This window comes from Suricata suricatta, chromosome 4 (genome assembly GCF_006229205.1).
Source record: "Suricata suricatta isolate VVHF042 chromosome 4, meerkat_22Aug2017_6uvM2_HiC, whole genome shotgun sequence".
In the NCBI taxonomy this organism is placed as follows: Eukaryota; Metazoa; Chordata; class Mammalia; order Carnivora; family Herpestidae; genus Suricata; species Suricata suricatta.
In genome coordinates, this window is record NC_043703.1 from 58,227,357 (window position 1) to 58,239,312 (window position 11,956).

General features: G+C 52.6%; 2 long non-coding RNA genes across 2 annotated transcripts in view; one reads left to right on the top strand and one right to left on the bottom strand.

Moving 5' to 3' along the window:
* The window catches only part of LOC115289530, a 42,216-nt gene extending 40,472 nt beyond the window's left edge, over positions 1-1,744 (top strand). Inside the window, exon 7 of the long non-coding RNA XR_003907665.1 lies at positions 388-1,744. This is a non-coding gene — a long non-coding RNA (uncharacterized LOC115289530). The remainder of the gene's footprint in view (positions 1-387) is intronic.
* Positions 1-3,966, bottom strand: part of LOC115289529 — a 45,396-nt gene extending 41,430 nt beyond the window's left edge. Inside the window, exon 1 of the long non-coding RNA XR_003907664.1 lies at positions 3,742-3,966. This is a non-coding gene — a long non-coding RNA (uncharacterized LOC115289529). The remainder of the gene's footprint in view (positions 1-3,741) is intronic.
* Positions 3,967-11,956: the final 7,990 nt, after the last annotated feature.

Consider the following 11,956-nt stretch of genomic DNA (forward strand, 5'->3'; position numbering starts at 1 on the left):
GGTCGCATGTCCATGAGTAACGTAATACTGTTTTAAACCACTAAGTTCTAGGGTGGTTTGTTAAGTACTTGAATTCATTTCCAGGGACTAGCTCTAGCTCAGGTTAGCTGTAACAAGTAGGAAGGAAATGGAGGAAGCAAAAGAAAATGTCCTCTCCCCCTGCCCCGCCCCCCTACTTTTCCTTGTTTCCTTAGCCAGATTGAGATCTTAGCACCTCCTAATACTAATTATTGGCAATTAAGTATAGTTTTGAAGTACCATTAGGAACAAATCACACAATAAAGCGGACCTGGTCTATCCTATCTAAACTCCTCTTCCTTGAAGGCTTAATGTCTGAGCAGGGAAAAGAGAAAGCTTAAGTCTATTTCTCCTTTTCTTCTCCCCTAGGTATACCTAGTTTCAAAAAGGAGGGGAAAGCAAGATTTAATCATCTCCTGCCCTCATCTGTCTTCTGAAATCAAATCTTTATAAAGGTGCTTTAAAAAAATTTTTTTTTCACTGAAAGAATACACAGACACTTCAGTCTTATGAAGGGACCAAACATGCAACATATTTTCATTCCTTATCAAGGAAGCAGGATTTACTGACCAAAATGATACGCTCAGAACACCACTCTGTCTTCAGTCACTCATCACTGTCCTTGAAAGGTTCCTCAGACTCCTCTCCTCCTAAATTCGGACACTTCCTAGGATTCTTTTTTCAGACCTCTTCTCACGTGACACACGTTCTGGTCCATCTTACACATTCCCATAACTTGTTACCACCTACATTTTAATGACTCCAGAGAGCCAGACTTTACTGCCAACCCTGCTGGGATAGTTGGCTGATAGCTCCAATTCTACAGGAACAAAACAGGGTTCCTCCTCCTGAGGTCCACTCCTCCTCCCAGTCCACACACTAGACCAGAAACCTGGGGATCCCCTGTCTTTGTACCACACAACCAGTTTCCACCAATTCATTTTAACTACTTTTCTTGAATCCATCTTCTCTCTAGTCCCACTGTTATTAGGTACACAGCTGTGGTCCTGATCCCTTCTTACTTTGATCACAGGCTGTTTTACATTCCATCTTCAAGTTTCCAGGACCCCAACCAATGTCATCATTTCAGAGACCCGTAATCTGTTCATACCTGACCATGCATTTCCATTAAAATATCCTTTCTTTCTTCTCCCTTTCCTATAGGTGTTAATCCTGAGGCCCAATAGTCTTTTACTTACAAACCCCTTGACAATGTATGCAAAATTGTCATATGGGTCTATATGTATGTTTTTATGAGGAGAGGCCACATTACTTTCCATAGGTTCTCAAAAGGATATGTGTCTGCAAATGGTTAAAAACTTGTAGGTCTCAGGCTAAAGTCTTAACTCCTGGCCTTTGTCCAGCTTCCTTTCTCATGCTCATCTTCACTCCCCTCTTGCCCCATGCTTCTGTCCCTGTAGTTCCAGGCCTTTGTACATGTTGCCTTTACTTGTTCAGCTTGGGAGGCCCTCTCCTTTCCTAGCTGGCCTAACTTCTGCCATCCAGGAAACTACCTTCTCTCTTTTGAGAAACACCTCAGGTCATACTACCTACACAAAACTGTGCGGGGCCAGGCAAGCTGGGTGTCAACTGTTGGCACCGTGAAGCCAGCCTAGCAATTGCTCTTTTTTAGCATTTACTCCCTGGATTTCCAAACTGGGATGATGATGGTGGGGGTAGGGTGGGGGGCAGGGAGTGGGAGAAAAGAAAAAAATAAAACCTATAAACCCTCTAAAAGCAGCAATGACTGATACTTGTTTCTGCAGCACTTATACACTGTAGAAGAATGCCAGGCTTTAATATATATTTTTATAGTACTTTCTGAGGAGGAAGAAATTGGGTGGTAAATGTGTAATTTGTATTTGCCAGCAGTTTTGATGATAAATACCACACACACCTTACTGTTGTATAGGAATTTTCAACATCATCCAGCTTTTAAAAATTTTATACCTAGCCACCGCATGGTGTTACCTATTTAACAAATCCTGTAATAATGTAGTTCTGATATTCTATAACCTGCTAGGAGGGCTGCTAGGTCATATATCTGAATTATTGCTTCTGGTTCACCCAACACCAGAACAGTCTACCATCATGATGTGTCCCTAAAATTCTCCATCTACTCTGGAATATGTTCCAATTTTATGAGATAAAACTTATTCTGACTAGCATACGCGTGAGACCTTACAGCACAAGCCCTAACCTTTTCTCTTTCAAAAAAAAAAAAAGTTCTTTTAATTGTCGCTTAACATAGCTCTTTGCCCTTCTCGGGCCGCCTGATCTGATGAAGTGTACTGCCCAGCTAGTAAGGCATCAACTTATAAATAGCGCACACCGCGCTGAGTCACCAAAACCCCGAGTTTCCCCAAATAGCTTATAACTACTGTTGGAATCGTAGCCCCCCGGAGTGGTGACTGACTCCTATCACACACCCGCAGGACTTTAGGCCCGCGCCGTTGAGCGGGTCCACAGCCACCAGGCACCCCGTGAACGCCGGCGAGACTGCCAAATTTCCAGTCGAAAGTCGAGTGTTAGACCTCGCGCGCACTAGGACGGCGCTCTTGGGACGCGAAAGGACTTGGCCTTGACTGCTCCGGGGGCCGCCCCTCCCCTTCAAGAGCGGGGAGCCACGGGGGGCCGGCACCAGCCTCCGCCCAGCGCCACCCGCTCGCACAATGGGACGTGTCGGGAGGGGGTGGCCACGGCTCCCACACTGGTCCCAGGCCTGGGTCTTTAGATTGCTGGGGAAACAGCCAGGGGCTAGGGCAGTGAAGAAAACCCCTGTCCACCCTCTGCCCACTCCCCACACTTCGAAATGGCTACAACCGCAGTTACTGGGGGCTGGAGACGAAGAGATGGGGGAGGGAGCGGAAGTGCCACCCCCTGCAGTCAGAGGATGGTGACGTCACCCCTACAGTCAGCCTGTAGCGGGGGCGTCTGCCCGTCACGTGACGCAGCCCCCCCCCCCCATCCTCGCCGAATCCCGCGCGCGCCTCCCTCCCCCGGCTCCGACTCCCACCTCTCCCCCGCCCCTTCTCCCCAACTTTCACCCTCCCAGCTCCAGCACTGCTGTCAACGGTGCCAGCTCCGCCCTCTCCCCCGCGCCCTGAGTAACCGCCACGGCGGCGCGGCGGGCGCTCGCGCGCAGGTCTTGGGTTCCTGAAGGAGAGGGTGCCCCCTGACCCCTCCTTGCCCCCCAGTTCCTGGCGCGCTGGGTGCGTGGGCACCGGAGCCAGGGTGAGCGGTGGCGTGTGGCAGCAGCTCTCCTCTGCTCAGCCCTCCCACCGCAGCCGCAGGACGAGGCGGAGACGCCAGGTCCGAGCTCGGAGGGGGCGAGGCGCGCTCAGCGGCCTCCTGGCCCTGGCACCTCTGCACCGGGGGTCAGCCCCCAGACGGGAGCGGCAGCCGGGAGCCCGCCTTCGACCGGCGCCCAGCGCCTCCGCAACGCTCCCGCCTCCGTTCTCCTTGCCGCCTGGGCGGCGCACGCTAGTCCTGCCTGGCTTCGTCTCCGGCCGCGGCGCGGGCACTGGCCGTAAGACGAGGGGCCAGGCTCTGACCGCCTCCTAGGGCCCCCTCGGTCGCCCCACCGTGGAATTCTGGGGTTGCAGATTTGGTGGCTGTCACTGCTTCGCCTCGTTCTATTCCCCCCCCTCCCCATTCCCTTCTAAAAGTAGAGCCTTGGGGGAGGGAAAAAAACCAGTGTATAAAGGGGCGGTACGAACTGACCTGTCAACGGCGGAGGAGGAAGACCCCCGGTCGGGGCGAACTCTCGAGCCCGCGCAGGGACCGGAGCCCTGGGTTCGCGCGGAGCGCTGCGGCGGCAGCTGCGCCTCAGCCAGGTGTCCCCCCTCGGCGGGGCCCGCGCTACCGCGCCCGCCCCCTCCCGTGGCGCGGCGCTCCCCGCCCCGTCGCCAGGGACCAGGGAACCCCCCAGCTCGATTTTTTGTGCAGTTTCAGCAAAGCTCCGAGGAAGTTGGTCCTTTTGTTCCACTATTTATAGATTGCGTCAACATTGCGAAAAGGAGAAGGCGGAGCGGTGGCCCCTCCCCCTCCCTCCGCCGGCTCCTGGGAGAGAAAAGCCCCAACACACGACCTAAGTACACAGCGAGCCAGCCGCCCGCCCGCCCCCGGCCTCCTGCTTGCCGCTTCCCCCTCCTCCTAGCCCGGGCCAGCGCGCTGCCAACCCCGTCACGTGCCCGCCCGGGAAAACCAGCTCCCCGGGGCTCCGCGCCGCCCGCCAGGCTCCGTGGCGGCTGCGGCCGCCTCGCTCAGCTGTGCGCCCAGCTCGTGGGTTCCGGCTGTAGCCTGAGCGTCGCGCATAGCGTGGGCACCCACATCTTAGCCACCCGGCGGAGACCCCTGGGTCCACGGGTCGATGGTGTGCTCACAAACGTCCGGCGCTTCCGCCCTCCACCTCCCCCACTCCTCCGCTTCGGGAGCGCCACCGCCCTGGTAGCGAAGTGTGTGCGCGTTCGGGCCTCGCCTCGGGGCCAGGAGCCTGACTTGCCCCTCACGCGGCCGCTTCCCCAGGCGTTGGGATGCCTCCCGGCCCGGCACAATTTAATGAGGGCGGGGGACTGAGCCTTGCGGAGGTAGCTCCCAGGCTGGTCCGCGGAGCGCGGGAAGCGCGGTGCGACCGTTTCGAGACGCGCGGAGACGGTCTCACTACTCCGCAGGTGCAACGAGGCGTTGCGCGAGTTCACTTACCGCTCCCAAGACTACTAGGGACCCAGGAATTTGCAGACCTAAGCCGCAGTGGAGGGAATATGGTTTTTGAGGAGTTACTGGAAGTTAGATATGTGGCAAAAACATTCGAACTTTCCTTCAAAACCTGATGAAATGATAGGCCCACCATACCCCCGAAATGAAACAGAGCTCCCTGCTGGCCTGAAGCCTGAAGCGGTTTCTGAGCTCGATGTAAACAAGGAGGGAGGTAAATACGAGAAGAGGGCCTTATAACAATACCAAGTGCAAATAGCTAGTTTGAGTGTAATTTACCTTCTAAATTTATGGTCTTTTCCCTAAATAACTTATTTAGATCACAGTTTAACTTTCCTGAGTCAGAGTAAAATATTTTAGTTTATCATATCACGGATGAAGAAAAGCCCAGGCTGAGCTGGGACCAGTGCAGGAAATGCGTTGGACCTTTCCCGGCAGCTGGACAGTGTGGTAAACAGTCTGGAAGGATTGTGTTATTTTCTGAGAAGTTTGAAGAGACCATACTCGTGCACTGAGCCCCGTTCAGGCTCAAGAGGAGGCCGGGGAGAGTGAGGGAGGGACCTCTGCATCGGCCAGGGCCCGCGAGCTGCGCTTCCTGGCCCGGCACGGGGCTTGTCCAACTAGGAGCGCTTCCGCAGGGGCCACACTGGGAGTAGTGTTTGCCACTATTTTAGAAACCTTTCCAGGTTTGGGCCTTGTTTGTTTGCTTTAAAGGGGAGAACTTAGGCCATGGGTTCATCAATTTAGCAACATGTGCTTCGCTCGCCATAAAGAGGCGAGAAGAAGTAAAGCAAAGCTATGCAGTGGTTGCTGGGTTTGCAAAGCGGGGAGCTGAACGGATCGCAGCAAATTGGACGACTCCGCAGTCCCCTGACACCTGACGGGGCTTAGAGTTTGGTGGGGGAACCTTCTCTTAATCTTCTGGCTTTCGTGCCTCCTCTCTCCTCCACGTTAGTGAGGAGAGGTCCAGGTCGCGCCTCTTCCCGCCTTTCTACCCTGCCTTGTTTTCTGTATTTGAAAGACATAGCCTGCCTAAGAAAGCGAATTCGTTTCCACGCCAATTTTGTTGCATACATACTTATAAACCACTTTTCTTTGCATGAAGAAAACAAGCCCGGGCCAACTGGTCCTTCCCGCCCCTGCAAATGACAGGGGTGTCCAGGCCTTAGCCTTCCCGTTTTGGGCCAAACCGCGGTGTCTTGCCGGGACACGTGCCTTTCACCCCCACTTTATTCTTACACAGTCTTTTCAGCTGCGGAGGGGAGGGAGCGAAAGTAAAACGAAAGCACCCGGATGCATCAGTTACAGCAGCTTCCCTGGGCTTCCCTGAGCGCAGCCGTGAGAGGTCAAGTTTTGTGGTGGGAAGAGAGGGTGGGCGTCTGAGGTGCGCGGAAACTGGGTGGGGGTGGGGGTGACCGGGGGCTGCCAAGAGTCCCAGCGCTTCTCCTTCCCCCCCCTTCCCCCCCCGCGAGAAGCGAATGCCAGTCCAGAAGGAAAGTTTGGCCTGGGTCGGAAGTTGAAATTCGAGACTGATTAAGTTTGTGCGGAGGGGACGCAAAGTCAGGGAAGTGTGGCGCGGAGGCGATCGTTGGCCCCTGGAGGCGGATCCCGGAGGGAGGCCCGGGCTAGCGAGTGCGCACAGAGGCCGCAGAGGAATTGTTGCTCCACTGAGGTTAGATAAGCACCCAGACTCCCCGCAAAAAACCGGTTACACGTCGTATAAAGATTTCAGGAAACTTCGGTGACACGCTCTGCTGCCGCTCTCCTCCCTCGCGGTAGTCACCGCGCGGACAAAGGCGGCCTGCGCAGATTTGGATGAGGCACGGCCCTTGTGGGCGGCCTTACCGGCCGCAGACTTTTTCACTTAAGGGAGGGCTTAAGAGTACCTACACGAGGTGAAGGTAACCCTCCACAACCATCCCTCAGGAAGGGCAGCCGGTCCCAGATTGAGTCCTCGCCTCCCCCACACACCCCCGCAGTGAACAGGCACTGGAAAATTGGCCTGCTAGAGGCTCGCTCTTTCACTCCAGTACATGTGCATAGTCAAACACCGGAAAAACACCACCTTACCCTAATAAACAACTAATTTTATTCTATGTAATGGTAACGTTTGTTGTAGCGATATCTGTGGGTTTTGGCAAGTGTTAAAAAATCATTGCATGTTAAATGAGTAGAATATGGAAACGTAGTTTTCTGTGTGAGTAGTTGCGGATCTGTGCTTTCTCGTACACGGTGTTCCATCTCTAGCTATTCAGAGGTGCTTTCGCATCCCACTCTTTTGCTCTTTAAGTAGAGAGACTTGGAATTGTGTACTTGTTTGTGTTGTTTAGATCCCACCTTGCTGGTTATTCAGCTCACCAACGTGACTTTAAAACAGCTGTAATTTTAAAAGATCGAAAACTGAGTTCGCTTAAGCGAGCCTCAGTAAGACAGTCTTTGCGTCCTGCTAATGTTTTGCTGGTAACAGGCAGTAGTCAATCCCAGACTAGCATTGTTCGTTTTTATTCCTTTCCTCTTCACTGTAACAGCAAGTACCAGAAAGTTCTAATTGTGAGAAGACGGCCCAAGCCACCCAAATTTCTTAATACAATGATGAGAAGAGAACTACAGGTGTAATAGATAGACCTTTAGGCTTATGGACCCGTAGCCTACCCTTTTGTAAAGAATCATCTATTTCTTTTAAAACATATTCAGCAGAAGCTGTTTTTGAAGCAGCAGACTGATAAAAATGCCTCCTTTCACCATGCTCATCCTTTGGCTTCATACCTGGCCACTGTTCCTACTTTCTTACAAGTTTTTCCCTTGTAACTTGTTGTGAAACAGAGGTTCCATCAGATTGTCTTGCTTACCTGGACGTCTGTAATTATGAAGTTGGTCTTTTCTCCACCTCACTTAAATAAAAAGTACATGCACGGCTTTAAAAGCATTAGTTGTCTTTACTGCGCACCCTCTATTTTTAATCTCCGCATACGCAAATGACACTTTGCTCCGGCTAGGTGGCTAGGTCGAAACTTAAGTACCTAAAACGTTACCAGCCCGGGTTGTCCCTGGGGCCATCGAAAGCCCAACCTTGCGTACTCCACTGGAACCCGCACCAGAAACCTCGATTTGGAGTCCAGTTTGGAAATAAATCTGTGCTTTTCGCGGTGAAATGGGAACTTGCCCAAGTGATGCATCCGGCTTTAGATTTTATGGGGAATACGATCTCCAAAAGGCAACGCCTGTTTCAGGCGTGGCAACATGCCCCCTGCGGATCCTTGGGGGCTCCCTCCTGCAAACAGTGCGCGAGGCCTCGACCCGCAGGGCCTCAGCCAACCCCTGGGCGGGTGCCCTGATTTGGGTTAGCCCCACACCAGCGCTCTCCCTTCCCGGCTTCGCTTGGGGTCGCTCTCGGCGGCTGATGAAGTTTTTAGACCAGAGGAGAAAACTTGAGGCTGAGATCAGATGTCCTTAAAGGGGCTCAGAAAAGGGAGAGGCTCCTCGCAGTTAGTGCCAAGAAACTGGGACACCCTGCGCTCCACGCGAGGCGAAGAGAACTGTCCTGGGGGAGCACAGTGTTCCCCAGACTTTGCCAAAATTTTTAGAATCCAGAAGTAACGTGTCCCCACCCCCGCCCACCACCGGTTTATGTCATAATCCCCTCCCGTCAGGTTGTGTTAGGCGGCGACCCTGGCGGAACGGGGGTAGGGTGGGAGGTGGGGTGGGGGTGAGGTGAGGAGGTTGAGCCTTCTCTGTTCAGCGTTCCCTCGGCAGCGGAAACCTGCAATGGGTTAAAGGGCGCCGCGGGGTGGGCGTGGGGAGTGGTGCACGTGTTCGGCCCCGACGGGCGGGAGAAGCGGGGTGGGGGTGTGGGATCCCGGAAAGGGCCGGGAGAGCGGGGACGCGGGGGGAGTTGTGAAGCGAGGGTTTCTACAGTTGGGGGCTGGTTTGTAGGAAGACGCGGGCAGTAACGGGGATGGGCCCGGTAGCCGAGAAGCCAAGCACCGGTTAGTGCACGTCTTAGTCACGCCTTGGACAGGATTATGTGTGGAGACCTCCTTGGCAGCGAGCTCTGACCCGTGGAGAAGATACTCCCCCTCGGGCTCTCTCTGCGAGCGGGACTGGGCGGGCTCAGGGAGGCTGGCGGTGCGCCGCGCCGAGCCCAGGGCGCTGAGGTCGACAAGTAGCCTTCGGAGCGGGCGACGGCCCTTCTCCAGTCTACGTGGAAAAACTCTTCTGAAAGAGCAACCCCTCGGCAAGCAACCCTTTAGCCCCGGTAAAGTAGATAGAAAGGGACTCAGGGAACGAGGGAAAGTTCAGTATAGAACTTCCCACAGTTTCCAAGTTTGTCAGGCGCTGGGAATCTTGATAGCTCTGGAAGAGCTGCGCCCATTTCCCCTCCAGGACAAAACTAAAGGAGTTTTCCTCCCATAGGAAGGCAGAAGTTCAGGCCCCACGTGGGACCCGAGCAGCCCAGCCAGCTGATGTAGGGCTCGCGTCTCCCAGCGCGCCGCGGAGCCTCCGTTCTGAGCAGCCCCGGGCGGGAAGCGCGCGACTCCCGGCGCGCTCCGCGCTGGGCCGCTTTGCGGCCCGGGCGTTACAGCAGGAAACACTTTGTCCGGTTTTCTGCCTCCCAGTCAAAACATTTGGCTGAATCTCGAAATAACTTTTTTGATAGTCCGGAAAAGAAACACGGCAAATAGACTCACCATCAAGCTTGCGCCAGAGAATCATTTCCCCTGGACTATTTAGCGAGATTGGTTTTTTCATTAGCTGCAGGAACTGAACTTTTGATGATTTACCTGCCTGCCGGAGCTCCTGAGTTTATTTTCCTCCTCCCCTTTCCCACTTCATCTGGTTGTCAACTCCTTTCTCTCTGTCTCTGTCTCTCTCAGTCTCTTTCTTTTAAAGCTCCCGGTACTCCATTACACCGTATCCTTCTTGTAACTTACTTAGCCGCTAGTCTAACTCAACCTTTATCAATGGTCAATATAAGCCACAGTGTTTGCATAACCCTCACAAAATGGGTCATGTTTTCGGTTCCTTTGATCCACAGCGACGGAAAAGTTTTGTTTTGCATGTTCTTTTATTTCTCTCTCTCTCTCTCTCTCTCTGTCCCTTTCTTTTCTTTCTTTCTCTTTTTAGGCACATCGCGTTCAGTGATGGTGCTTTCCTTCCAGTTACAAATTCCCTCTCCTCCCAATCAGTTCGAGATTTCTTTTTCTTTATTTTTACAGGGAATTAAAGAGTTAGGAGAAATCCAGCGTTTACTGACTCACCTTCACTTTTCTCTTTCTTTCTTTCAGTCAGGATTAACTCTAAACGAGGTTATCCGTTAAACCAAAGAGACTTTAATATTAAATATGGATCTCTCCATTAACCTTGGCAATTATGTCACTTCGAAGTAGGAAGTAATAAAAACGAAATTCTTGCGAATAAAATAAAATTATGGAAGCTATCCATTTATGGCCCCGATGCAGAATGAGGATTCCGTCTTTTTCAAAAGAGCTCTTATTTATAAACAATGATTAATATGAAACAAAGTGGATAAAGCTAGCCCCAACAGAGTGCATTCACATAGTGGGTGCTCAATGAATATTTAATCTCCCCCTTTCCCTTTCTTCTCCTCATCGTTGGAAATTTTGGCAGGAGGTACAGACTTCCCAGGGGCTAAGGAAATTATGCTCAAACTTTGCTTCTGGTTCATGTAATCTCCACTCACTTAAAAAAAAACTCACAAAATTTATCCAGGGAGATTTAATAGCTTATTAAAACCTAATGGAAATAGCTAGGCAAAATAAAAAGTATGGTGATTACATACATATAAATCCGAAACACACTAAATTATTTCAAACTTTTCAGTGGCTGTAATAGGTAACTATTACCATTTGATTTCGTTTACTTGTTTCTACAGTAAAAACGAAAATTGTGGGTTCCTGCTCGGTTCTTGCGTTTCTGCCAGAGCAGCCTTCACCCACAAACTGATCTATCTCGACTTCGTATTTTTCACAGTGCAAATTTTATCTGGACCCTGTTCAGCTATCCACATTTCAGACTTGTGCTTATTTTTTTTCTTTTAAAAAATAAAATGAGAAAATAGAGGAGTTGTAGCCCTCACGGCTGGAGAAAACCCACCTGTCCGCTCCTCCTGCCTTGGTTGCGCAGTCGCTGGAGAGGAGAGTCATGGGAAGCAGCTTTGCAGATCCTGCGCCGATACCTGGTGCTGTTTTCTTTGGTGCCCATTCGGCGGGAGTAAACAGGTTTTAGTGGTTTTCCTGGCAGCTTTGCGCTGCTCTTTTAAGAGAACTCCCGCATGTTCGTGTCCGCTTGCAGGTTTTCCTGCCTGACATCATTAAGTATTTAAAAAGGGTTGCACGCAGCCTTTCTCCTTCTAAAGGTCTCCGGGTGACCTTGGCATCTGCTGCGGGTCTCAGTTTCCCGGAGCCGGGTTGCTCTGCCCTGAGAGCTGGTGACAGTGTCACCTAGTTAGTACGTGGCTCCCCCAGACGGGAGTGCGTGAGCACAGTGCGTGCACCTGGAACGCTATCCCCAGGTTCAAAGCGCGGTGCGTGAGGAAAACTTGGGGCTCTTTAATGTCTTCCCTTTAAACTGGCATCGTTGGGGAATCTGTGGAGAGAACGAGGGGGCGCAGTCGTGGCTTTGGGACCAGGACTTTACTTTTGAGATCTATTTAGCTGTCTCTGGAAAACTACAGCCCTACAAAAACGTATATAAGTATCTTCCTGCCCTCCACTCCAGTGGTCCGCAAGCCCTCGGTGCGGGTGCGAGTGCGACTGTCGCCTGAGTCCCGCACCGGGTTCCCGCGCGCAGAGCTCAAGGCAGGGCACGGAGGTCACAGTCAGGTCAGAGCCTCAGATCCCGGTCAGAAGTGGGGGGAAAAACTCCAAGCCCACCCAGGACCTGCTCTCTAGGGCTCAGCCCCAACCCCGTCAAAATCCTTCTCACAGCGCAGAAGTAGTGGATTACTATGCTTGGAACCCTGCACGCCACGCCTAAATCACGCAGAAGCACTTGCTTGCCTTTCGTGGGAGTCCTAGCATTAGTGCGACCGGCGCTTCTTCATTATTTTCGAAAACCTAGGTTCGAAGTGAGTCCCCACCCTCCCCCTACCTCCGCGGCCTGGGAGTCACCCCACGGCTTTCCCCTCCGGAGGTCCAGGGGTCTGGGCCGGCCTAGCACCGAACTGCGCTGTGTGCCGCGGGGCAGCGGGGACGGCGTCGCG